The following is a 24,693-nucleotide window of genomic DNA, read 5'->3' as shown; positions in this document are numbered from 1 at the left end:
TAATAAGCAACATATATATATATATATATATATATATATATATATATATATATATATATAATTTATTATTATTACTATTTTATTATTTCTACTGTTATTGTCATCCTATATGGGCAGCATCACTATTTATTAGATGTTTCCCAATCTGTTTATGAATTTAAAAACTCAATTCCATTGTATCCAGGCTATAAAAATGTTTACATTATGGGCAGACAAAACCTGAAGAGGACAAGGTAACTTCAATGTCCTTCTATAAGATGGAACTCACTCTTCAAGTAAATTATCTTAGAGAAGTCCTCCTTCAAAGTCGAGAGACTAAAATGCTTTCTCTTTTGCCCAATGGTGTTTGAGATTTTTGGAAGAGAATGTTTTATCAATATGGATTCAGGTGATACTTAGGCCTGACAAAGAGCAGAACTAACCCCAGGTCCTTTTATCACTGTATCATTGATGCCACTGGGCCCTCGAAGGGAGCTTGAGCCAGGAGCAACCTTAAACACTAGCCAGTCATTTGTTCTGATTTAATTGGCTGGTGGTTCATGTTGGGGGGAAAAAAGAGCTGCCAGCTTAAAAAATTAACAGACAAGCAATTAATTTAACTGAGACACTCCTGTGAAAATCGCAAATACCATCTGCAGCCTCTTGTTTGGATGATAGTAATGCATTTTGCTGAAGTATTTTTTTTAACTCTTTCCCCCCAAAATTAGAGTAATAAGCATCTTCACTTTGCAGCAGTGGCTTGATAGCATGGTGAGTCACCCTGCCCTCCCTGTGGGCTGCACTCTATTATTAAACAAACAAACCTTTATTGAAAGCTCAGTGTGCACGAGGCCTTGTGATGGATGCTTTTATGTGATGCTTCATTTAATCCTCACAGTGATTATATGGAGTCTTGGGCTGCTGGCCTTTGGACCCCATCTCACCCCTACTCTGTTCTGTTTTGTGATGCAGGAGGGGTGGCAACCTCCTCTGGTCACTGGCTCCTGGCAGGGTCTAGGTATTCAAAAGCCCTGGGGAGGTAAAGGGTGCAGGTTAGAAGGAAGCCATGCTGCTCAACCCCTCTCTCTGTCTTGTGATGATCTTCTCTATGCTTCCACCTCCCATGAGCCTGGCAAGCTTGGTTTTAGCTCCCACTTGATGGCTCCTCCTCAGATTCTAATACCATTTCTTCCTCCCCTGTTTTCTCCAGTCAAGGATGATGATGCTTCCTGCTGTGATTCTGTACTGGATAGATCCATTATCTGGTCAGGCCAATAATCAACACACCCAAATAAACGCTTTTCTGTGTGTATCCTCGCTATCAAAAACATTTGAAGGGGCAGGAGAAATGAATTAGCAGTTAAGAATGCTTACCCCTCTTGCAGAGGACCTGGGCTCTGTTCTCAGCCTCCCTCTGGTGGCTCAAAACTCACTGTAACTCCAGTTCCAGGGCATCGGATACCCTCTTCTGCTCTCTGAAGCCTCTTGTGTGAGTTATGGTTCACATAAACTCACATGGGCTCACACACATACACATATGTTGAAAAATAAGCAAACCTTTAAAAACATTTGAAGTAATGTATGTGTCCTTGTTTAGAGCCCAATTGTTATACTACCATGTAATTATATCTGACTTTGTAACAGATGAAGAAAGTGTGAACCATGCAGACTCAATATTATACCACTGAGCCAAATATCCCAAGCCTGCCAATATTCTAGTCACATGTACTTTCCTACTACTATATTGTGGTGGCTACATAGTTCTCTAGGAAGGAGAAAATCTTAGTCATGGGTGAGATCTCATCTGGATCATCAATGTCATGATGGGTTTGTCTAGTTAGCTCAGCTACATTGTGATCTCCTCCTGCACAGTGAGTCTGAGCATCGACATATAGCATCTCGAGAGAAAGAAATATGATGCCCTTGGACACCAGGTCTTAAAGATACCCTTTTGTAGATCACTCTAGTGGTCACTTTCCACTGATTAAGAAATACCCACAGCTGGGTACTGCATAAAAAAAGGGGTTCATTTAGCTCTCAGTCTTAGAGGCTGAAAGATTGTGTAGCCCCAACTCTCTGGCCTCTAATAATGGCTTCATCATGAATGGCATGATGGCTGAAACATGTGAAGAAGGGAATGCCACATACGGTAGGAGAAGCGAGAGAGTAATAAAGGGGCCATCTTGTTCTTCTACAACAGCCCATTCTAAAGGGAACCACTTAGGGTCCCACGAGACCAGCTTCATCCCTTCAAAGGTCATGCCCCCCATGACTTAGTCTCCTCCCACTAGGTGCCACTTCTAAATATTTTACCACTTCCCAGGATGGCCACACAGAGGACCAAGTCTCTAACTTGTGAATCCTTGGGAGGCCAAACCTTTAAAGTTCAGTCCTGTGGGAGATTTCCCACAAATCTGTACGGCTGCCCAGCACTGACCACTCACCCAGGACACATGATGAATTTTTGTTTGCTTCAACTTGAATAGAAAATAGAGACCTTTGTTTTTTTTTGTTTGTTTGTTTTGTTTTTACCATGAGTCTATTCAGTATCATATTGGTGACACTCTTAAGTTTTAGTCGAGTTCCATACATGATCAAATACTTTGGGCATTATCATAATTTTAGGCTTGATTTTAAATTCCTTGCATAAGGATAAATCATAGGGTGAATTGTTTTGTTATTTTTTATTTAAAATACTGATGGAATTGTAAATAGCTTTAATTTACCTGTAGAGGCTCCTCTTGTGATGATGGTGGGAGTCTAAAGAGGATAAAACATTTAAACCAGAAATTCTCTGGTTTCTGAATTCTTTTCTTCAGTTGAATAATAACAGTGGATAGAACCAAGTAGTAGAAAACATCAAAGTCTTGATTGTAGTGTGTGTGTGTATGTGTGTATGTATATGTGTATGTATGTGTGTATGTATATGTATGTGTGTATGTATGTAAGTATATGTTGTAGCCGGAGTTTTCTCAGCTCCTGCCCCCCCCCCCCGGGTCAGGACAAATCTCTCTCACCCGCCAGTCCCACAGCCGCTCAGACCCAACTGAGTAAACACACAGAGACTTATATTGCTTACAAACTATATGGCTGTGGCAGGCTTCTTGTTATCTAGTTCTTCTATCTTAAATTAACCCATTTCTATAAATCTACACCTTGCCACATGGCTCATGGCTTACCGGCATCTTCACATGCTGTTTGTCATGGCAGAGGCTGGCAGCGTCTCCTGACTCAGCCTTCCACTTCCCAGAATTCTCTTCTCTGCTTGTCCCACCTATACTTCCTGCCTGGCTACTGGCCAATCAGCATTTTATTTATACAGAGCGATATCCATAGCAATATGTGTGTGTGTGTTTGTGTACATTCATGTGTATGCACAAGCAAGCCTGCATGCACACGCTCATGTGTGCTAGAAAAAGTACTTAGCCAGTAGAGCAGTAAGACTTTGAGAAAGTAATTAAAATTATATTGGTTAAACTTCAAGATGTGATTATAATACTGTTATATATTGCATATAGATGATATATACGGCATTGGTGTTCAGAAAAATGTCAGTACTAAGTACGCCACGTTGACTTCAAGCTGAGAGCACCAGGGAAAAATGGGAAGACTTTATCTAAAGTCCCCTCACGTTTCTCCAGATGTGATTTGCTACCAAGAAGCACAGTTGCGGGCAATCTTCCTGAAATGTCATGAGCCAAGGAAGGTAAAGTTGTGGCATAGACAAAGAGGCTGCAGAGCAGATACCACAGCTAGAGTCCAGAGGAACTCTATCCCAGGCCTCTGTCCTCCAGGCTTGGTGTCTCCCCTAAAACTCATGTGCTCCCCATCTACGGCTGCCTGCAATCTCAATTCCACTCTCCTGTGTGAAGAGGGCACCGAAGCCTCAATTGTCTGGCATATTACATTTCACATTCTACACGGCTCCCATGTGCATGCCTGTGTTAATAAAGATATATGCTCAAAGAAATATGTCTGTTTTTGTTTATTCGGCAGACTGAATTGATGAACTGCAGTTATTATAAAGTCTGAATGACTTTATAATAACACAGCTCCATATCATAGCAAAGGAACAGGGTTGAACTCAGTGACATTGGAACAGGAGTCACTGGAAGCTTGAGATAGTGTGGAGGTAGGATTGATAGGATTTGATTTTGATTGGTGTAGCAGGTGAGCAAAGGGAGAGAAATTAAGGATGATTCTGAGACTTGAAGCCCCTGAGACATGGTTTTCTCCCACTGTATTCAACCCAAGTAACTGTCTACCTGTTGTGAGATTTAAAATCCCAGGGGACACTACTTGATGTGTATTGTTGCCTCTTGGAGTGAGGAGCCCACGGCTCATTCCCGCCTGAGACTGGAAGCAAGTAACAGAGTCTTCACTGTTAGTGTCACCGGTCATATCCTGAACCCAGGGCCTGTGGAGTGTCTAGGGACCTTGCATTACTCCTGATACTGTGAGGGGCTCCATACAGACAGGTTTCACAGACATGTTTTACATCTCTAGAGCATCCTCACCTTGTAAGGATGCAGGGCAAGAGTACAGGTGAGGTAACTGTCTACCTGGGTTCACTTTGGTCCTAGGCAAGCCTTTTAGGGGGACTTTCACACCCAGCATTCCTTGCAGGCCCTAGGGGCCGACCACGTTCTCCCGTGTCCTTGGCTCCTTGACCTGACACTTGCTTTCACTTCCTCCTCCTCTTCTTTCAGCGCTCACATTGCCTACCTCATGCTGCTTGACCCCCTTTGAAGTATTACATCATCCACCCCTCCTTCCCCCCAGGTCTTTATTAACAGAAACTCACAGTATAGCCCAGCCTAGCCTTGAAACCGTGATCCTTTCTCCCCAGCCTCCAGACTTCTAGGACCATAAGCACAGGCCAGCATGCCCACCTTTTATATTTTTTTGATTTCCTCATATATTACAGTTACTGACCCTCTAATCTTTCCACCTGTGTTAGTCCTGTTGCAAACCCCTTGAGGGAAGAACTACCACCTACTCTTGGTTATCCCCCCCACAACACCTATAACAACACCCACGGCAGGGAAACTACTTGTGAAGAGTTGGCTTCACGTGAAAACTCTTTCTTTGACTTCCCTTACCGTCTTCTGTACTTGGATTACTCTGTTCATCCTTAGCCAGTGACTGGATTGTCACCAAGCCTATGAGCGTGCGGTGCAGGTTCTAAATATGGAGACATTACTTCTAGACCAAAGACTACTGAGCTCGTAGCGAGCCCCCCCCCCCCACAGCAGCGGTGGGGGACGGGTCAGCAGAGCTTGGTTTTTGAGCTGGATGAGTGCATTTGTTAAAAGTTTCCAAAAAGCAGAGGAGCCCACCCCTTCATCTTCAGTTTCTGGTAAGTCTTAGAGAAATGCTATAGGAGAGCACAGGCCAAGAGCTTTCCGGTGCAGGGTTTGGGGAAGATGCTCTCTGCTTTGAGAACTGCCGCTTCTCTATGGTGGCAGAGGGCAGCAGGGAGTGGTTCAGTAACTACTATTTGCTGTGCCAAAGGGTCAGGGCAACCTCAGCCTCCATGTGAACTTTTCTACATGAAGTGTTGATGTCAACGATTTGAATCTCACCACACACACACACACACACACACACACACACACACACACACACACACACAAAATGGTGACTGAGATCTAGAGACATCTCCTCAGGACAGGCTAAGTGGAGTTCTGACTGTCAGGGTAGTCTATAAGTCTCTAATCACGGTCTCTATATTTGATCTTATATCAGAAATGAAACAACACCACAGTTTTCTTGTATATTCGCCTCCACTGTGCTGTAGCCTCTGAAGAGAAGAAAGTCTGGGCTCCCAGCCCAGGGCTGCTTTATGCTGTACACTGACTGACCTGTCCATGCCTGCCCTGGGGCTCGGGATCCTAACACCCAGGATGCCCCTTAGCCACAGAGGGTAATTACTAGGGTTATTTCACCGCTGAAGTGGCTTGGTAGATTCTTTTGTCTGTGGCAGAGAATATTTAGAATTAACCCTCCCTCCCTCCTTCCCATCCCATCCCTCCCCTTCCCTCCCCTCCCTTTCCCTTCCCTTTCCTTCCTCCTTCCTTTTCTTCCTCCTTTCCTCCCTCCCTCCCCCTTCCTCCCTCCCTCTTTTCCTCCCTCCCTCCCTCCTTCCCTTCCTCCCTCCTTTCCATTCTGGGTTGAAGCAAAGGCCTTGTGCATGCTAAACATACTTTTTTTTTTTTTTAACCACTGAGTTCCATATCCAGCCCCTGTGACATTTTCTTTTTTATGGAGCACTTACTTGGTTGCATTTCAGTTGCCAAGGAACCATTGTTAGCAGATGTTAACATCTAAACCACTAGGCCAAGTGCTCCTTGGCAGAGAGATAACCATGATGCTAGCAAACACTCATGCTTAATTTTGTAGAGCTGTGGCTAATGGCACAGATCCCTCAGCCACTGGAACTTCTCAAACGGAAGGATGTAAAGATTCAAAGGTAAATAGGCTGCTAACTTTCCTGTGGCTGCTAGGAGTGGTGGTGTCTCTGTCATGAGGGCAGAGATGGCTCACTCTGCTATTGGTGTCATTTCAGCTGTCTTGGCTGGGTTGACATCAGCAGCATGAGACTAACAGTGCCACCATCAAGCCAGGGACAATTGGGCTTTGAGTACAGTGAGAAGTGTCTTCCATTATGAACACTAGCTATCAACAGCAAACTGTCTTTGGCCATCCAGCCAGGCTCATCTGACTTGGAGAGCTCACCTGAGCTCTCCCTTGGTTCCTTGCTGTTCCTTGGCCTGGGTCATGGAGACCATCAGAGGCTAGATGGGACCAGAGAGTAGGTCAATAGACTCAGACGGTGCCCTCTCCAAAGACTTCACAGACTTAGAGACCCAAACAGAGCTTCTGGAAGTTGTGGAATGAGGGCGGGATCAATTTGATACTTGGAAAGCTTGTTTCTTCAAAGCACAAAGGTCCCTCAGGAGTTCAGTACCTGCATGACTTGACAGAGTCGCCTGCCGCTGTCTCCTAAGGGCAACTCTAGATGAAGTCAGAGAAGTAGCTCAGCAGCGCATGCATCCTGCTGGCGCTGCTCTTTACTGATGTTCAAGAAGGAACAACAGTGATGCACACCTGAGAGAGATTTTAATTTGGGATCTTGTCCCATGCAAGCAACATTATGCCTTTCAAATAAGAAACTGTGTAATTAAAGCTGTTATCATCTTGAAAATAGTTTGAAAAGGTGATCAGCAACTTGAATTCACTGAGCACTTTACTCATATGAGCAGTGGTGATTCCTGCACCATTTGAGCCTCAGAGCTGTTGCAAAGGACAGGACTGGTGACCAGTTTTGTTGACAAATCTCAGGTTACTATGGCCTCATGATTTTCCAAGATCACACAGTAATTCCTGTCAGAACCAGAACTAGAAGCCGATCTATCAAAGCTCATGAAATCCAAACAGCCATCAATTTCCCCCCTCCCCCACCCCATGCCCATTAACTTATTTTATAAAATTGTTCTTAGGTAGCTCATTTGGTTTCAGGGTTTCTAGCTAAAGTTCTCTTATTTAGAGGTTTTCTAGTTAAATCATTATGTAAAAGGCACAAGGTCTAACCTTTGTCTTTCATCTTTCCCTTACGGTTCTGTCTCTATAGCTCCTAAGAAGAGTTCCTTCTACCAATACTTCTGTTTATTTGAATGTTTTGATTTATATAAGTAGATATTTTAAGTCATATTTGTTAGGGCTGAGGTTAGTTCAGAGCGTCCAGTGGTTGTGGATTCTTCTGGGTGTAGACCAGATGCTTTCTGTGCCGTTCCACCTGTGCTGAGCTGTTTGGGGAACAAAACCTACTCTGAGATGTTATGCTGCTCCTTCTCATCCTGTGTAAGGAGGACAGTCCCATGTTTTGCTGCAGGAATTTTCACGTGTTCAATTCCAAGATGCTACCTCAGACCAGTATGTTGTATTTGTTGTATATGAGCCATGCTGTCTTAAGAATTGAAAGGCACCTCAGCACAGATGCATTTTGGGCAATGATTGTAACTCTGACACAGGCTGCTGTGCCATCCAACAGAAGGAAGGGGTTTATGCCAACTGGGTACTTTTGTTAGCACTTGTTGTAGGTGCCATCAGTGTGGAGGGGATGCTGGACACCTTAGACTGTAATGAAATGCACTGCGTATTGACCCACCAGTTGTGAGAGTTAAATGAGATGGTTCAGATAAATTGCCTGGCAATGTTTGGCTCACAGGACACAGTCCGTAGCTAGAGGACGAGCTATTATCTTTCTTAACAAACTTTGTAACCCCATATCAAGAGATTAGTAAATGGTAATAGGCAGAAACGTTAAGTAATTTACCCAAGGTCACACAGCTAGTATGTGTTAGCACCAGGCCTGGACACCTGACTGTCTCTCACTCCCCCACCCCCACCCTCCATCCCCCCCACCCCTGCCCAAGCATATGCCCAGCCATCAGGATAGCCAGTAGGGTAGAGAGAATTCTTGGATCTTCTAATGGGCTCTAGAAATCCTTCCAGATTACCATTATGAAAATTAATTACTGAATCATTGGACTGTAGCAGGTGGAAGTGCTATTTAATAACCTGCTGGTTAAGCCAGGTTTTGTTAGAGGGAGAGAGAGAGAGAGAGAGAGAGAGAGAGAGAGAGAGAGAGAGAGAGAGAGAGAGAGAATAAAAAGCATATTAATTCATTAGATGATGACATGTAAATCAAAAAACTGGAGTGATTTTAGGCAGCATTTGAGGAGCCCCATTCCAGGAGTATTGTAAGGACAATCGCTCCTCATATGGATTGGATGAAGTCTTTCTTGGAATCATAGCAAAGAAAAGAAACATTCCCAGGGTTTTCCCAGGATTCTGTCTGTCAGGTCAATGGAATCTTTGTGGTGTCAGATAATTTTATGTCAATATGAGAATTCCCCTCACTCGTACTGTAGCCCGTCTGTCTGTCTGGCTTCTTTGCCCCTTAGGTCACTTCACTTTGGATGCAGGCTGCTTTGGAAAGAGTGCCAGCCCTTTGAGGGTGGGCTGGGACAGTGGAGGGCCAGCCAGGGAGCCCAGAGGAGACAGAGCTTCAGGCGGCGGCGGCGGCGAGGGATGCTGCTTCCAGCATCGCTGTTTCATGGGGGGAGGCTTCCTGTCCAGGTCCCCGACCCCACAGATGGCAGTTGTGGAGGAGCTCCGGCTCGGGTGTTTGCGGTCTGTCAGGACAGGCTGGCAAGAAAGCGAGCCCCCTCGGAAGCTAAGCCTGAGATTAAGAGGGCCTGGTTGATTGTGTTGGCAGCTGCCGCAGCTCGCCCTGGTGCAGAGCGGCCGGGCACACGTCTGGCTTGATTTGCTCATTGGGGGCGCGGCACTTGAAAGGCGGCCCCTCCCCCAGACTCCTTGACATTTGTCCAGAGATTAATTGGGCCTAATCCCCTTCTTGGAAGAATAGGTTGGAGAGTTTGTATTCCGGGAGGGAGAGGGAGGCAGGCTGGGACTGAAGAGGCGAGCAGCGGTAATGAAGGCGCTGGGGTTTGCTGATCGCTGGGGGAAGAAAAGAGCAAATGTCTGCGCTGTTCTCGCGGACGAGGCTGACAGGTGGGCAGGGAGGCGGCGGCGGCGCCTCGGTGCTGCTGCCCGTCTTTGCCAGAAGGTCTGTGCTCAGCAGCGGTAACGACTCTTGACAGCGCCAGCTGTCACTCAGGGAGGGAGCAGTCCCAGGACACCTTGGCCTGCCATTCTCTCTTTTTGTACCAGGGCAGAAGGTGGGAGTCCCAAGACAGGCCGTCCTGACGGAGGGAGGCTCACTTTGCTGGATACTTACACTTGAATTTTGTACTGAATGAGGCATTAAAATAAACACCACTCCTTATTTTAGACTTCTTTTCCCCTAGCGGGAAGACAGAGGACCAATGGACAGTTTCCTCGTGCTTCACAATAGCTTATTATGTGCTAAGGTAGCTATCCCAAACATTTGTACTATTAATGTCTCGTTCCTGGTAACTGCTATAGGACCGGGGCTTGCTTTGTTTCCACTTGACTGTGTTTGTGACTTGACTAAGGTCATTTGTAAGCGGTGGCACTGAGATTCAAACTCAGGCATCTGGTTTGGGGCCCTTCCTTTCTGTTCCTTCCACTAGGCTGCACAGCCAGCAGATAGAAGAAGATAAACATTTGGCCTGGGCTGTCTCCAGGTTAGAACAAGACTGTAAGACACTGAGAAGTTTCTGCAGCTAGTGCATCCAGGAAACCGACAATAACAAGCCACAGGAAAACCTTAAGGTCCCTAATAAACTCAGAAAGCTGAGTGCCCATCTTAGTAGAGGTCGGAATCACCTGCAGCTAACGACCATGCCCACCGTGTGCTGTGCTGTTTCTGTGTAGAGTGCAGCAGACACTAGCGTCATGAAATGAAGGAAGGGGGGTGGGGGCGGGGGCAGGGGGTGTTAGTCAAAGGAACACAGAAGGAGTCAGTAGGGTTTATATGGATGGCCATCATGAAAACTGTTTAAAAAGAGTCACTGAGAAGACACCTGCAGAGGTTTGACTATCTGCACATCCTTTGTCTTTGTAAGACAGCTAGAGTACAAGAATCACTTTGGAAAAAAGCTGAGCTAACACGCAAATGTCGGAACAGTGACGGGAGAGTTTGGGGTGGGTCTTTGTGGGCTTTGAGCATGGTGCCCATTTCTTGACTTAGGAGCACCCTGTCAATTCTACTTCCTCCTTTCCTCTCATTACTGCCGAGTGACCGTCTCTCCCGCAGGGAACACACCTACAGCCTCTCTCCTCCCTGCCATGCCCCCATGGCCCACCCTCACATGTATGCCCTGTCTGTGAGGCCACATCTCCTGGAAGGAGAAACCACTGCATATTTTCAAGGGGGCTAAGGAGGAGAAGGAGGGTAGATACACAGAACAAGCTCTCCTCCTGTTGGCCCCTCAACAAGTCCTAGGTGGGAGTGTTGCAGTCACAGTGGGGTGAGGAAACTGAGCTCAAACCAGTCAGTAACTGGAGATGAACGAGTGACGAAGCTGGTTTTAGGGAACACGTGCGATGTCCAGAGCGGTGCTTTCCATGTGGAATCTGCCGGTCTCCAGGTCTCCACCGTGTGGAATCTGCCGGTCTCCAGGTCTCCAGCACGAGGAAGGACGGTGAGGGAAAGAAAGGGAATCCTCATCTCTCAGCCCTGGACTTGGGCGCTTCCTTCCTCTCTACTCTGCTGCTAGGCCATTTGGTCACATCTAGCACCAGCCTCTCTGCCAAAGGGATAGAAGAGGGGATGTCCTTATTTCTTAATTGCCAATTTTGGGTCATTAGCCCCATCCAGCCACACACACCTCTGGCCTGCTACCTCTGCTAATTATCGCACATGTATCCTCACTGTTCCCACAGATCTGAGAGTGGCCTGCTGCTGCTGAGCCCCTAAGATAGAAGACCACTTTGCTGATCTGCACGAAGCTCTTCCTGTGCATTCAGCTTCGGTAGTCATCACCAGTATACACAGTCACAGTCAGCAGATCCAGAAAAGCTTGATTGTGGAGTTCTTCAGGGAACAGACTCAAAATCAAGAATTCCAAACTGGAATTAGCTCCTACTTATAATTTGGTAATCAATAGCAAAAGCCTCACTTCTGTATAGATGAATTTTTCAGTTTCAGGGGAAATGTGGAGTGGTTTTTCAAGCTGTACTACTTTTTGTATGAAGGTACCCATGATGTGCTAAGAATCACCATCTACATCCATCTGACTTTATTTTGACACAGCTTAATTTGATAGGTGACAGGAAATGAGACCCAATGCCCCTTCTTCATAATGCTGTGGTGCCTAGGGCACACGTACCTTATTGAATGTATGACAGAAACTACATAATGGTCATATGTTTCGTTCTGGCTCATCGAAGGCTGACTTCCTAGGTTTCATGGAGCATGTTTTAACTTATTTCAAATCTTAGCATGTCATCCTTCCACTCTGCCCAGCCCATTTTCCACAGAGCAGCTAAAAAGAGCTTTAGAAAACATAAATTGGATTGTGTCACCCTCCCGCTTAAAACCTTTCAAAGTCTTCCCATTGGCTTAAAATCAATTGTGCATGCCTGCCCAGGGCTCTCCAGCTTCGACAGGTTGTAGTTCCTATCTGCTTTCAGCCCTGCACCCAGTCTGTTGGCATTTGCTCTGTGCCCCAGGCTTTACTGAGGCTTAGGAGCCTTGGAACTTGCTCATCTATCTGTCTAGAATGTTCTCCTGCCTTCTTCATGGTCGGCTCCTTCTCATGCCTCAAGTCTTAAATGCTTAAATGTCACCTTTAATGTCAGAGAGATCTTTCCTGAACACACTATCCGAAGAGACTCTTCTCTGTCCCTTTCTTTTTCTGCATCCGGTTCAGGCTATTTATGGGGCTTATATTGGTCAGAAAGTTCTCTGTTGACTTTAGGGAGTTCTTTCCTATTCTCACTGAGCATAGGCATCATGATGACAGGATCATCAGGGGGGCCATTCACAACGGTATGTTCAGCATACACTGGTGTGCTGTACCTGTGCTCCACTTACACAGGTTGAATAAATGAAACCAGAATGAACAGTGAACAACACAGGCTTTTCTCTGTGTAGTGTGGAAAACACTTGGGGTGGCTTCTTGCTCTCTGCCTTATTCCCTTGAGACTGGAACCTGAAGCCTGCAATTCTTTCCCCCCAAGTGGGCTTATGTTCAGCAAGCTTCAAATCCTCCTGTCTCTGCTCCTCCAAAGTTGGGGTTACAGCTGTGCACTTGGCTTTTTGCATGAGTTCTGGGGATATGAACTCAGATACTCATGCTTTTGTATCAAACTCTCCTCACTGAATTATCTTCCCAGTGTCTAGATTTTCTTATGGTCATTGTCCAAGAGGAATTATAAATAGAGTCAACCAGTGGTTTGTAGCTTTGGGGATCATTCAAGTATGTAGTATGACCTCTCTTCCTTAGAATACACCAACCACACAGCACTGAGAAAGGCAGCTCTTAGAACCATAGCTGAGGACAGAGGCAATGTCTGACCTTCTCAATCCCATCCATGTGCCCTGCTACTCAAGTTCAGACTGCCTAGGCTTCTTCTGCTAAATCTTGGATCTTCTCCAAGCCAGGGTGCCTTTGTCCACTCTGAGTACAAATGAGGATGAATTTGCGAGATTCTTGCTCCTTGTCTTGGGAGATTGTCATCCATAGATCTCTAAGTAGAAACTCATCTTTTCTTAGAAGCTTGAATAAAAATGGGTGTGAATGGTTGGGATGTGGAGACCCTCAAGAGCGGGTCACCCAGTAATATCACTTCTCTCTCCTGGAGTCTGCTCCCTTCAGAAACAGAATATTTGCACCCACACTTGTATAATCCTATTGTCTTGGTGTCTGAGAAGTAAAACAGGGATTCTAATCAACTTCACAAATTTTTAGTAACTTGTTTTTTGGTCTCTGCCTGACAATCCCCAGGTCATCTTAAACAAAAGAAAGGTGACTGATAGCCCAGCAGACTAGAATGTTCTCTTGTTCCAGTTTATACATCACGCCTATCACACCACCGGCATGATTCCTCCCAAACAGTCATGGATGGCATGCCTACAATTTGAAACATATTTTCTAAGAGGCTACTTTGTTTACAATGTTAAATTAATTTACATTTCCGATGTCTGCCAGATTATCCAGTGTGGCATTTTGGTTGGGTTCCTGCAGCACTGTGTTCATGGTGACCAATGTTGTTGTAATGGAAAATGGCAGGGATTTGTCAAACAGTATTCAGGGAATTTTTATTTTATGTCTATATGATCAGTTCTTTTGAAACTGAAATGTAATTTCCTAAATTGTAGCCGAAGGTGATAATCTTCTAAATTCAGTCTCCTCTCTCAGTGAAAGGAATGGAGTCCTTGTTTTGTTTATTGTCTTTGAATTATTTATAGATTTAGAACCACCCACTGGGCATCGATTCATCTGCCAGGTGCATTGGGTCTCAATGGGTTGGAAATGAAATGTGGGGTCCCAAGCAGGGGACGGCATGGAAACCACACTCACAGTTTATTTGCTCACAGATGTTCACATAATAGAAGCTGAAATTTAAGAAGCTACTTCTCTCTTGACCAGAGACAAAGAGAGTTGTGTGGGTGTTGGAAAAGCCAGGGGCAAAGAGAGTATGAGAAGATTTGGGAATAGCATGTTCGCCAGCTCTGGCAGGAGAAGCAGCTCATTGACAAGGGTATTGATTTTCCATTCCAGAAACAGTCTAGGGTGTCTGCGTCCTGATGAATCATCAGCAAGGGACTTGTACATGAAGAATGCACTAGGCCTTGATCCTGGATGATGACTTGAAGCCCTGGCCATTGATTTTGCCCCTCTGCCAGTACCCTGAAGAGCTGTAAGGAAATCATTGTACAGTGTCAGGGTCATGGCAACTTTTGATGCTTAGTGATACTGTGGACATGTGAGCTGCATGTTTTCTTTCTCTCTGCTTGTGGCAGAGCAATGTTGCTCTGTGTTGGCCACAGTGACCATTGCTTTGTGGTACTTACAGAATTCTCTGTTCTCATGTAGGAAAGGGTCAGATGGAGTGAATCAAAGAGAGATGCTCTGCAGCTTGATGTGTTTGATCTCTCTAAACAAACATCTCAGAGGTGTGTTATTTCCTTCTGTGCATGGTGTTCATATGACCATGGCCCACGACCAAATGACAGGAGACATCAGAATGGGGGTTTTCATGCTCTCAACAGCTAGAATTTCCTTGGGCTTGACTAATGTATGCTTTTCCATGTATTATATTTCTTCTAAAAGTATCAGCTCTTAGCCTTTTGGCTGAGATTAAGTTTAAAACTTGTAGTGAGTTATGTTTGAAGTAAGCATTACTCAGAGTCATCAGAACATAGTGGTCTTCCTTCTCTGTTGCCCTTATAGTGTACTATGGCACACCACAAAGGTATGGCACACCACAAAGGAGCATGCCAGATTTTTCAGATCGTAAACAGTATCCTTTTAGGATCTGCAAGTCTCTTCTTTTCACCTGTTTGAAACTTAAAATGAACATATTTGTTGTTCAAATTCCACTATTTCTCTAAAGTATGGCTCTATTAATAGTAATGATAATACTCACTATCTAGGCAGGCTAACTACTGTATGAAACAATCCCCCATTCCAGAAAAATAACACAATAGAAATTTATTTCTTAATCCACTGGTTATGAGATGAGCTATTTCTTCCAGCCATTTGGAGGCTTGGATACCTTTGGTCTTGTGACTTTTCTCTTGTTCAGATCCTATTGTCTAGTCCACTCAGCTGGTGACCTTATGCACTAAACACATTGATGGGTCAAGTCAGGACAAATGCACATTAATCCACTTAATTTTGTAGTCTAAAATGTGGCCCTAGGACCACACCTTAATGTGAGAGAGGCAAACGAGCTTAAACATTATGACCAGGAGGAAGACAAAGAACACACATAATAGGAGATAATTCATATTTGCCATATAAGATGATGTTTAAGAGAACACTTGAAACTACCATAAATCCTGTAAGTTTAAAAGATGCATGTCTCACAGAGCATCGGTTGCAAGAGCAGAACATGGAACAGTGTTTGTTGAATGACTGAGTGCACGCTCCTGTGTGTGCTCATGGGTGTGTCTTCAATTTCTTCATCCAGAGTCCACTCAGGAGCATCTGACATGGAGGCAGAACTTGTAGGAGGGTGTGTGGTGGCCTCTTAATCACCTCAAACATGTCTGTTTCAGAGAGAAACCATCCCATGTAGGGAATAGCTATTATTTCTGGCATGAAGTAACGAGTGGATCATAAGACAGGACCATGTTGTTGTGTAAGCGATGGTTGATGACCTGTCAGCTTACTCATGGTTTTCTTCTCTATTTCTTCAGGGATTCCTGAGCTGCTTGCAAATGTACTCATTCAAATGAGGAAACTGACCATATAAACTGCTTGCATTAGCTCTCAAGAATGTGAGATACCAGGACTCTATCATTGTCTTTGACTAAAGTTAAAGACTAAATAGTCTTTCATACTAAATACTAAGTTGAAGTATTTGACTACTGGAGCTTCTAGATTGCTGGACACTAGATCATCAGGCTGTATATTAAACTGGCTCGTGCCCTGTGTCCTTTTTGCCCATTAGGGTTCCTTTTCCATTGGCTCTTTGAGCCAGAGGACATGCTAGATACAGATACACCTCTGGTACCAGCCCTTTGTTCCAACTCACGAGGGCCTCTATATATTTCCTCTTCAGTGCTTCTCAAAATGTGACCTCAGGGCCAGGTGTTTCAGTAAAGCATGGGAACCTGTTAAACATGCAAATTATTGGGTCTGCCACAGACCTGCTGAATCAAAAACTCTGGGGACAGGTCTCAATACTATGGCCTCCAGAAATATAAGAGTGTAAATATCTTTTCTTCCTGCATGTGCATGTGCACATATGTTTGCACACATGAAGGTGCACATGTGTGATGGTGCAGGAGCATGTGTATACTTGTGTGTGTGGAAGCTAGAAGTTGATGTTAGGTTTCTCCCTCCATCATTCTTCTCTCTATATATTGAGGTGTGGTCTCTTGCTGAAACCAGAGCTCACCAACTAGGCTAGTATAGCTTGCAATTTTGCCCCAGGGATCCCCGTCTCTGCCTTCTGAGTGCTGGGATTGTAGATAGGCTGCCATGCCTACCTGGCTTTTATGTGGGTTCTGGGGACCTGGATTCTGGTCTTAATGATTGCATGTCAAATGCTTTACCTACCGAGCCATTTCCCTGCCCCAATTTCTATTTTTTTTATGTCACTAAGTTTGTAGTCATTTGTTGCAACAGTCACAGGAAATTAATCCAAGAAGCAGTCTTAAGATTTTATTTTTGCATTTAGGAGTAAAATATTTCGAGCACATCATCTAAGATATACTTACTAGTATTATTTATACATATCATAATGCCAATATCTCATCTAAGACACTTGGAATAGGAATTTAAGATGATGTACTAATAAGTAATATAAGTGATTTTTTTTACTACTGATGGAATAAAAGATCTTTTTTACTTCTATCACCAAATTTCCCATTTTAATGAAAGCAATGCAAATGAAGATGGAAATCTTGATTTAACAGCTTGCTAATGATCTTTGTAAATACTTTGTTAAAGATGAGGTTCAAAGTTTAGTTTCTTTGAATATATTATTCAAATGGCTATTGCATTTGAATAGAAAAGATAATTCACTAAGATATGCAGATCCAAAAGAAGGAAATACATCTGTGACTATGCTTGCTACAACATTTATCCTTTCATTTTCCAATCTCATTTACTAATTATGCAAATTATCTTTTGTCACATCCCACTAATAAATTTTCACCTTCATCGCTTTGTCAATCAGTTGCTCTTATGAACTAATCAGATGATATCAAGTCCCTATGCTTTCAACAAATATGTTCAAGCCCCACCCACATGTCTTTATTTAGAAGATTTAAAAATAGAGCAAGTCTCCAAAGAGAGCAGAGAAAGAAAAATTTTAAGTGGGACATACTGTTTTCAGACAACAAGATCATGTGATCATGGAAATAGTACCAGACATCTGTTTTCAAAATGTTCTCTTTTTTAAGTGACTTTTTTTATTCATTGTTAAAACTGTCCTATATCAGGAGAGACAAACATAAAAGAAAAAAAATGTAGAGGTCATTTATTGTTGAATATTGAGAGATATTTTCTAGATACTGTTGATAGTCTCTTATATTACAGAAAGCATTGGAAATTGTGTCTAATGGACTTGAGTGTTGGTAAAAGTAGCTGAGAATCATCTCAAGGTTTGACAGCTCTTTGGTATCCAGGGGAAATCAGTGAACCTCTGTGGAGCGGGAGCTTTGTGGTTTCCAATAACCCACTGCAAAACCCTAGGAAGATGTGAGCGTTCAAGGCAAAATTATCCATAAATACATCGAGTTAGATTGTGCACTTGCTAGAAATCAAAGGTAAGTGGTTCCTAACGCCTTGTCAGCTGCTCTGAGCCTGGAGATTCTGGAGTCCTAAGGCCACCTTGCTGTTAGTGCATCCCTGTACTTGCTCATGGAATATTAGTTGTTCGATTTGCTCTTTAGTAATTGGATCAAACATAAACAAAATTAAAATTCCAGTATTTTCCTTCCATACACTGGTGGATGTTTTTCAAATTTCCTAGGATTTGGAGTACTTAAAAAACTACAGCTTTAACATGAGGAGAAGCTTCTCATAAATTGTAGAGAATTGAGTGACAGAAAGGAGGCCCCGAGGAGACACTCAAGGGTAGAATGAAGAATGAAAGATAGACGTTGTGGGGATCAGTGCAGAAAAAACAGAAGTGGTTATGCAAATGCCTTGATTGGGTTTCCCCCATAAGCAAATAAAGGTTGACATCATGCTACTTTATTACAAGCCCCCTATATCAAATCCTGAAGTGAAGGGATACATCAGGAGTTGGTCAATTGACCTCAGCCAACCATGGGAAGTCCTCTACAAATGTGGTAGCCCTTGAGAGTTTCTAGCAGAGGGTAAAATTTTATAATCTACAAGGACCAGTCATTGGATGCTGCCTAGGGGAAGAGTATGACCTTGGTTGAGGCAGCAGTTCACTGCTGAGGGCATCTACGTATACCCTTCTCTGTTGCCAGGATAGCAATCCCCCTTGATACTGTAGCCCAGCCTCGCCCACTGTAAGCATGCACTGCTGTTAATCAGCTTTGTTCTAAATGAAGTTAAGATTAAAGTAAAATATATAGGAAAGTAAGCTTTAGTTTAAAAATATTGACCGTCTACTCTAGGCCACATATTTTGGAGGCCTATATAACTTCCATGGAGGTGAAAATTCCTGGGGGCAGAATATCTGAATGGTTCTTCAAGGGATGAGCACTCACTGAGAAAATGATTAAGAAGTACTGTCCTCTCCAGTCATTATCAGAAAGGCTTCCTCTGACAGCAGATGGGAGTGGATGCAGAGACACACAGCCAGACATTATGCAGAGAGAGTCTAAATTGGAGGTCTCTATCAGGTACTTCCCCTCAGAGATCAGGGAACCCTGCAGGAGGCCAGGGGGTAGGAATGTAGGAGTCAGAAGTGATGGAGAACACCAGAGCATGGCCCACCAGGGCTCAACTAAGCAGGGCTCACAGGGGCTCACAGGGGCTCACAGGGACTGAAGTGGCAAGCACGGGACCTGCATGGGTCTGCACCAGGTCCTATGCATGTAATTTATGGCTGTTAGCTTGTGGTTTTGTGGGACTCCTAAATGTGGGATCAGGCATGTCTCTGACTCTTTGCCTGCTCTTGGGACTCTTCTTCCTGTTGGGTTGCCTTGTCCAACCTCAATATGAGGGCTTTTGCTTGTCTTATTGTGTCTTGGTTTGTACCGGTTGGCTGCTGTTTCTTGGAAGCCTGCTCTTACCTGAAGAGGAAATAGGTGGTGGTGGTGGTGGTGGTGGTGGTGGTGGTGGTGGTGGTGGTGGTGGGGGTGGTAGGGTGAATCAGGGGGAGAGGAGAGGTGGTGGGGGAGCGAGGAGTGGAGGGAGGGGAAAATGTGGTTGGGATGTATTGTATGAGAGAAGAATTTATTTCCAATAAAATAAAACTAAAAGTACTGTCCTGGGCAAGTAATGAACAGTGTGTGTGTGTGTGTGTGTGTGTATTAGGGTGGGCACTGACTATTTTAAATAAAATCCTTAGAATTTAAGCCTAGCTAGGCACATGCAGAAGAGGAGAGTTTGTTTTCCTTTCACAGAAAAACAAGAGTTCTTTAAAGAGTAACTGTTCCCTTAGAGTCCTTAGGTTCTTTCAAACTTCAAGGCATTTCTGGGTCAAGCCTTTGAATCCTCTCTGATGTGGGTGATCAGCATAGCAGGGCAGGTGGCCTATTGTTTTAGTGGCCGTAGGGTGGGACTATCAATTACCTATTAGGGAGAATGAACTGAGACCCAAAGGAGACACTTAATCCACCAAAGGTCACATAAGCCAATGACAGTTTAGGACCTAGGACAGTCACTGAAGCTTTATTCCCTCCAACATCCATTTTTTTTTTTTCAGCACAGAAAGCAGGCTGGCTTCCTCTCAAAGATGGATCCCTCTTCTGCGGCATCTGACACTCCATTTTTCTTAATTATGTAGTCATGGTGCTCAGAAAGATGAGTGTCTTTGTGAGCCTGCAAAGAGAAAACTTGGGCTGTTCGAGTATGAAGTATTACGTAAGCTGAAAGAGACATATCATGTCTCTTCAGAAAGAAATAAGAATGGAAAATTCCATTCAAAGAAAACTAATTCCTTTACCCAAGGAATCAATTTCCCAACTCTGTTGTGCTGTGTGTAACTATAGTGGGCCCCTTAATCCACTCCTTCCATAGGGGCAAATTGACACCTCTTTGATTTACATGGCCCAGAAGCCCTGGGCCCCATGGGAACAGTGCCAGCTGCCCAGCAGGTGTCCTATAATTACTGGTTGGATGGACAGATCTTCTGGCTGCCTCTCTCAACTTCTGCCAGTCTAACAAAGTGATCTCATATTCTTGGTTTTAACATTGACTACAGATGTTGCCTGTTGGGTTTCAGATCTAGGCACTACTATTATGTTGATTTTGCAGATAAGTGTATGGATAACCAAGCATTATGGTTTAAATGTGAACTATTTCTCACAGGCTCGTGTTTGAATATTTGGACCTTGGGTCGTGGCACTGTTTGAGGAAGTTATGGAGCCTTGAGGCAGGAAACAAGGCTGGGACAGTGGGTCACTGGAATGAACCTAGGCTCACTTCCACCCTAAGTCTTAATCTCCTTCCCACAGAAGTTTGAACAAGCTATCCTGCAAGCCCCTGCTGTGGGCCAGCAGCTTCAGCTGCTCTCCCTTAAGTTGCCATGGCCAGATTATTTGTCGCAGGGAGAGAATAGTAACTGCTACACAGAACTGTGGAAGGTTGGAATCTGGATATGTCTGGCTCTGTTTTCACCCTTCAGCTTTGCCTGGCTTTAGCATCAGTACCAGTGGAGGGCTGGACCCACAGGATAGTGTCCGTGTAGTTTGTTATTTGACAGTATCCAAACTCACCGCATGCCAGGGATTAAGCTGTCTCCTGGATGTACAAACACAAACTGTGCAGGTTCTGTCTTTACTTAGTTCAATATTTAGTGTCTGACAGCCTCAGAGATGTAGGGTTACAGGAAGAGGGTAAATCCATCAGTGCAGTGTTGCCCAAGGAATTTGTACTTGAGCGAAGGCTATGTTGTTGCCATAATTTATGGGTCTCATGGGATAGTTTAACTTAGATGTTAAAATTGAACTTTAATTCTACCAAGCAAAGAGTAGAAAGGTAGAGCTTTGGTGGCTCATCCTTCCCTACCTTTTACTTGTTAAGCATAGGGCCTGGGCAGCACCAAATGTCCCTATTTAAGGACAAGCTTAGGAAAATCACTGTGGCAACAATCAGAAAATGACAAGAAACAGGGAATAGTGGTCGTTTGAACAAAATGACTAGTGTGTAGGGTATGGAGGAGCAATGTGAGGCTAGGGAAGAAAGACTGTTCAAAATAGACCAAACTTTGGCAGTGTATGCTGTGTGTATGTGATGGGTTTTCAATCCTTTATCAATGGTTTCCCACTCTGCATTTGTGGTACCATTGCTAAGATGGTTGGTGTACCTCATGTGTGTGGAACAATTGCCCACGTGAATGGAATTGATGTATACAGATGCATGGCCTTGGTCTCATTGGTATCATATGCCAATCAGAGGAGCTGCCTGGTAGTGATATCAAGAGAGAAAAGAGATGCTGCTGACATTTTTACAGGTCTGTAGAAAGAATGTTCTAGGGCTTATGTATTCAATAAATCTCCTTGAAAAATTGATGGAACATTTTATATCAGGGAAGATAAATTATCTCCATGCTTGTGTAGTTCTTTGTTCCCTGTTGGGGGGTGGGGGGTGGGGCCTGCCTACATGAGCTGTTCCCAACCAGAAATTGCTCTTGAGTTGTCTAATGAAAAATATCCCTCAAGTACAACAAGTGCACCCTCTCCAGCCCCAGCTCAGAATATGCTCCTGTTCTCTGGCCTTTGTTGAAAGCCGTTTATGCAGATTCCAGGTGATGAGTAGTTTAAAACCACAGGCTTCAGCATTTGCTTAGTGCTGGCTTCCTGGGTAGAAGTACTTCCGTATGAACTCGAAAAGTCTTTGTCTCTGCCCTTCCAGAGTGGGGATGAGGATGAGGGGATAGTGCTGCTCTGAAGGAAAACTCAAAGCCTATGGGACATAACTTGGTCAGAAAAATCACCAAGGAGGAGGAAAGACGACAACCAATACATTAAGAAGGAGAGTAGGGTCTGCAGATTCCAGAATAAGCAGGTGACAGGTACCTAATGACTTTCTGCCTTTAAAAATGATCACCAAGAAACTATACCTTCTATTCTTTTGCATCGAGAAGAGCTGAGAAATGAGAGTCACTGCTGACAAAAGTAGAGAATTTCTTGCAGGGAGTTAGCAATATTCTCAACCTCTTGCATAAACTCCTTCCTAGTCTATACCTTTTAAAATGGCCTTTCTCTATTGATAGTGAAATCTTGACTAATGACTCAGTATTAATGTATGTATTCATTTTTAGAGGGGAGAGAGAACAAGGTCTCATTGTATGCTAAGCTGGCCTCAAACTCATAGATGTGACCCCTCAGTCAGTTGGCTTCATTACTTTGGGGCCTGTGGTGAGGTAGAACATCATGATGTGTGAGGTGGAACAAAGCTGCCTACCTCATGGTGGCTGCAAAGGAGGGGTGGATAGGAAGGAGGGAGGGAGGGAGGGAAGGAGAGAGAGAGAGAGAGAGAGAGAGAGAGAGAGAGAGAGAGAGAGAGAGAGAGAGAGAGAGAGAGAGAGAGAAAGAGGTTTCCAATAACCTAACTCCCACTAGATTTTATCTCCCAATGATTCTCCTGCCTCCCAGCATCAGCACAGACTGCCACCTGAAGCCTTTACTATGTGGAACTCTGGGGGGCACTCCACATCCAAACTACAGTGTCATATGAGGATGTGAGGTAGCGGTGGGTCCTCTGGGGAAGAAAAATACAAGTTAGGGAAGAAAGCATGTGAGGCTCCTCTTTCCCAGTGAGGAAGTCATCCGATAATGTGTCAAACACAACGGGGAAGTTTCTGAAAAATTGGACTCTGAAATGAGGAAGTCCTCCCTCATCAAGGGCTCCTACAAAATAGCCATGTGTCCTCCAAAACTCTGTGTTCTAGGGTAGACTGGCCCCCTAATTCTGTTGCAGGGAGCAGAAAAGAAAGTCAACTGCTGAAGGTATTGAACACACTACACTCTTAAGAACAGTGAGAAGGCAGCCATTTCCAAATGAGGCTAGCGTTGTCTAGCCCATGGTATAAAAATGCCTGCAGCAGGAACGAGACCCTGGAAGCTCTTCTGTGGGGAAAGCCCCAGTTGGAAGCTACTTCATTACTGCTTCCGCAGCCCATTTCTGCTGGGTGTTCCAAGTCCCCAGTTGATAATACTCCCCTCTTTTGCTCTCTCTCCATCAGGCTGCTCCAGGTGTCCCTTCTGGTTGTTGTACATTTGTAACTTGGTGATATCTTGCTATCTAGTTGTTTCTAGTTACCTACTGCTTGCTATTCGTTCTTTATCAGTTTTCTTGCTATTTGCTTAATAAACCCACTCATCTGAGACTGTGAAATTGTGACTATTGTGGCTCATTCCCCCAAACATACAAGACACAAAGGGAACTGAGCCTTGACCTGAATGATGGGAAACAGAGTCCTGTGAGTTCTGATCATTGGAGGAAGTGCATTGTGGGTATTCACTTTGTGCCCATCCTTGTATCCCAGGCCTGTAGGTGACCAAAGCCATCAGGGGCAATGGGAGGCCCATCCTGGAGAGCTGTGAGCTGGCACATAAAGGAGGCACCAGGGCTCTGTTCCACTTGGTCTGCTCCTGGTCAGGCTGGCAAGGTGGGACCCTTGTCTTCTCTGATAATAGAGTACTTCTCGGAGCCCTCAGAGGCTAAAACATGAGGGAATTGGTGAGCTCAGCCCACTCTTTCCAGTTTTCCCCTCTAAAAAGCAGCATCCTCAGAAGCTTTTTGGAGACTTTTGTGAATAGGGATGGATAGTGTCTTGAACAAAACAAAGCTCTAAGCCTGGGAGAAGCTGAACACCAGCCACCAGCCAGCTAGATCCTCCCTTTCATTACCAGGCACTTGGAAAGATGGTGCAATAGGCTCCCGTTACCAATTGTGAATTTGTAAGGAAAATGTTAGAAATATTTAACAAATCTGACAATACAGTGGTATGAAAAAAAATAACAATCTCCAAATAGTTCAGAGGCTCACTGTACAAATTCTAAGCCCCTCTACCTGGAGTAAAGCCCTTTTGCCATTGCTACCTGTGTGACCTGCCTTGGGTTACTTAGCCTCATTTTCTTCATGTAAACATGAGAATGACGATGACCCTTTATTTGCATTTTATGAGATTTTTATATTAAATACATAGCACATATTATATCTAACATAATACTAGTCAGCAAAGTCACTGCTGTGCTTTTATCAGTTAGTGTTAACCTGGCTATTAGAGGCTTTCACTTGAGGGCTGGAGAGATGGAGGAGCAGTTTTGAGGGTTCCTACTTCTGCAGAGTTCTCTAGTTCGGGTCCCAGCATCCATGTTGACTGGCTCACAACTGCCTGTAACACCAGTTCCAGCATATCTGACCACCTCTTCTGGCCTCCAAGGGT

At 44.3% G+C, this 24,693-nt stretch overlaps 1 protein-coding gene across 4 annotated transcripts in view; it reads left to right on the top strand.

Annotated features, from left to right (window-relative positions):
* Rasgef1b (RasGEF domain family member 1B) overlaps window positions 1-24,693 on the top strand; it is a 525,136-nt gene that overhangs the window by 252,302 nt on the left and 248,141 nt on the right. The window lies entirely within an intron of this gene.

Source organism: Peromyscus californicus, unplaced genomic scaffold (genome assembly GCF_007827085.1).
Source record: "Peromyscus californicus insignis strain IS unplaced genomic scaffold, ASM782708v3 Scaffold_13__1_contigs__length_99412109, whole genome shotgun sequence".
Lineage (NCBI taxonomy): Eukaryota > Metazoa > Chordata > Mammalia > Rodentia > Cricetidae > Peromyscus > Peromyscus californicus.
This window is presented reverse-complemented; position numbering and strand designations above follow the sequence as displayed.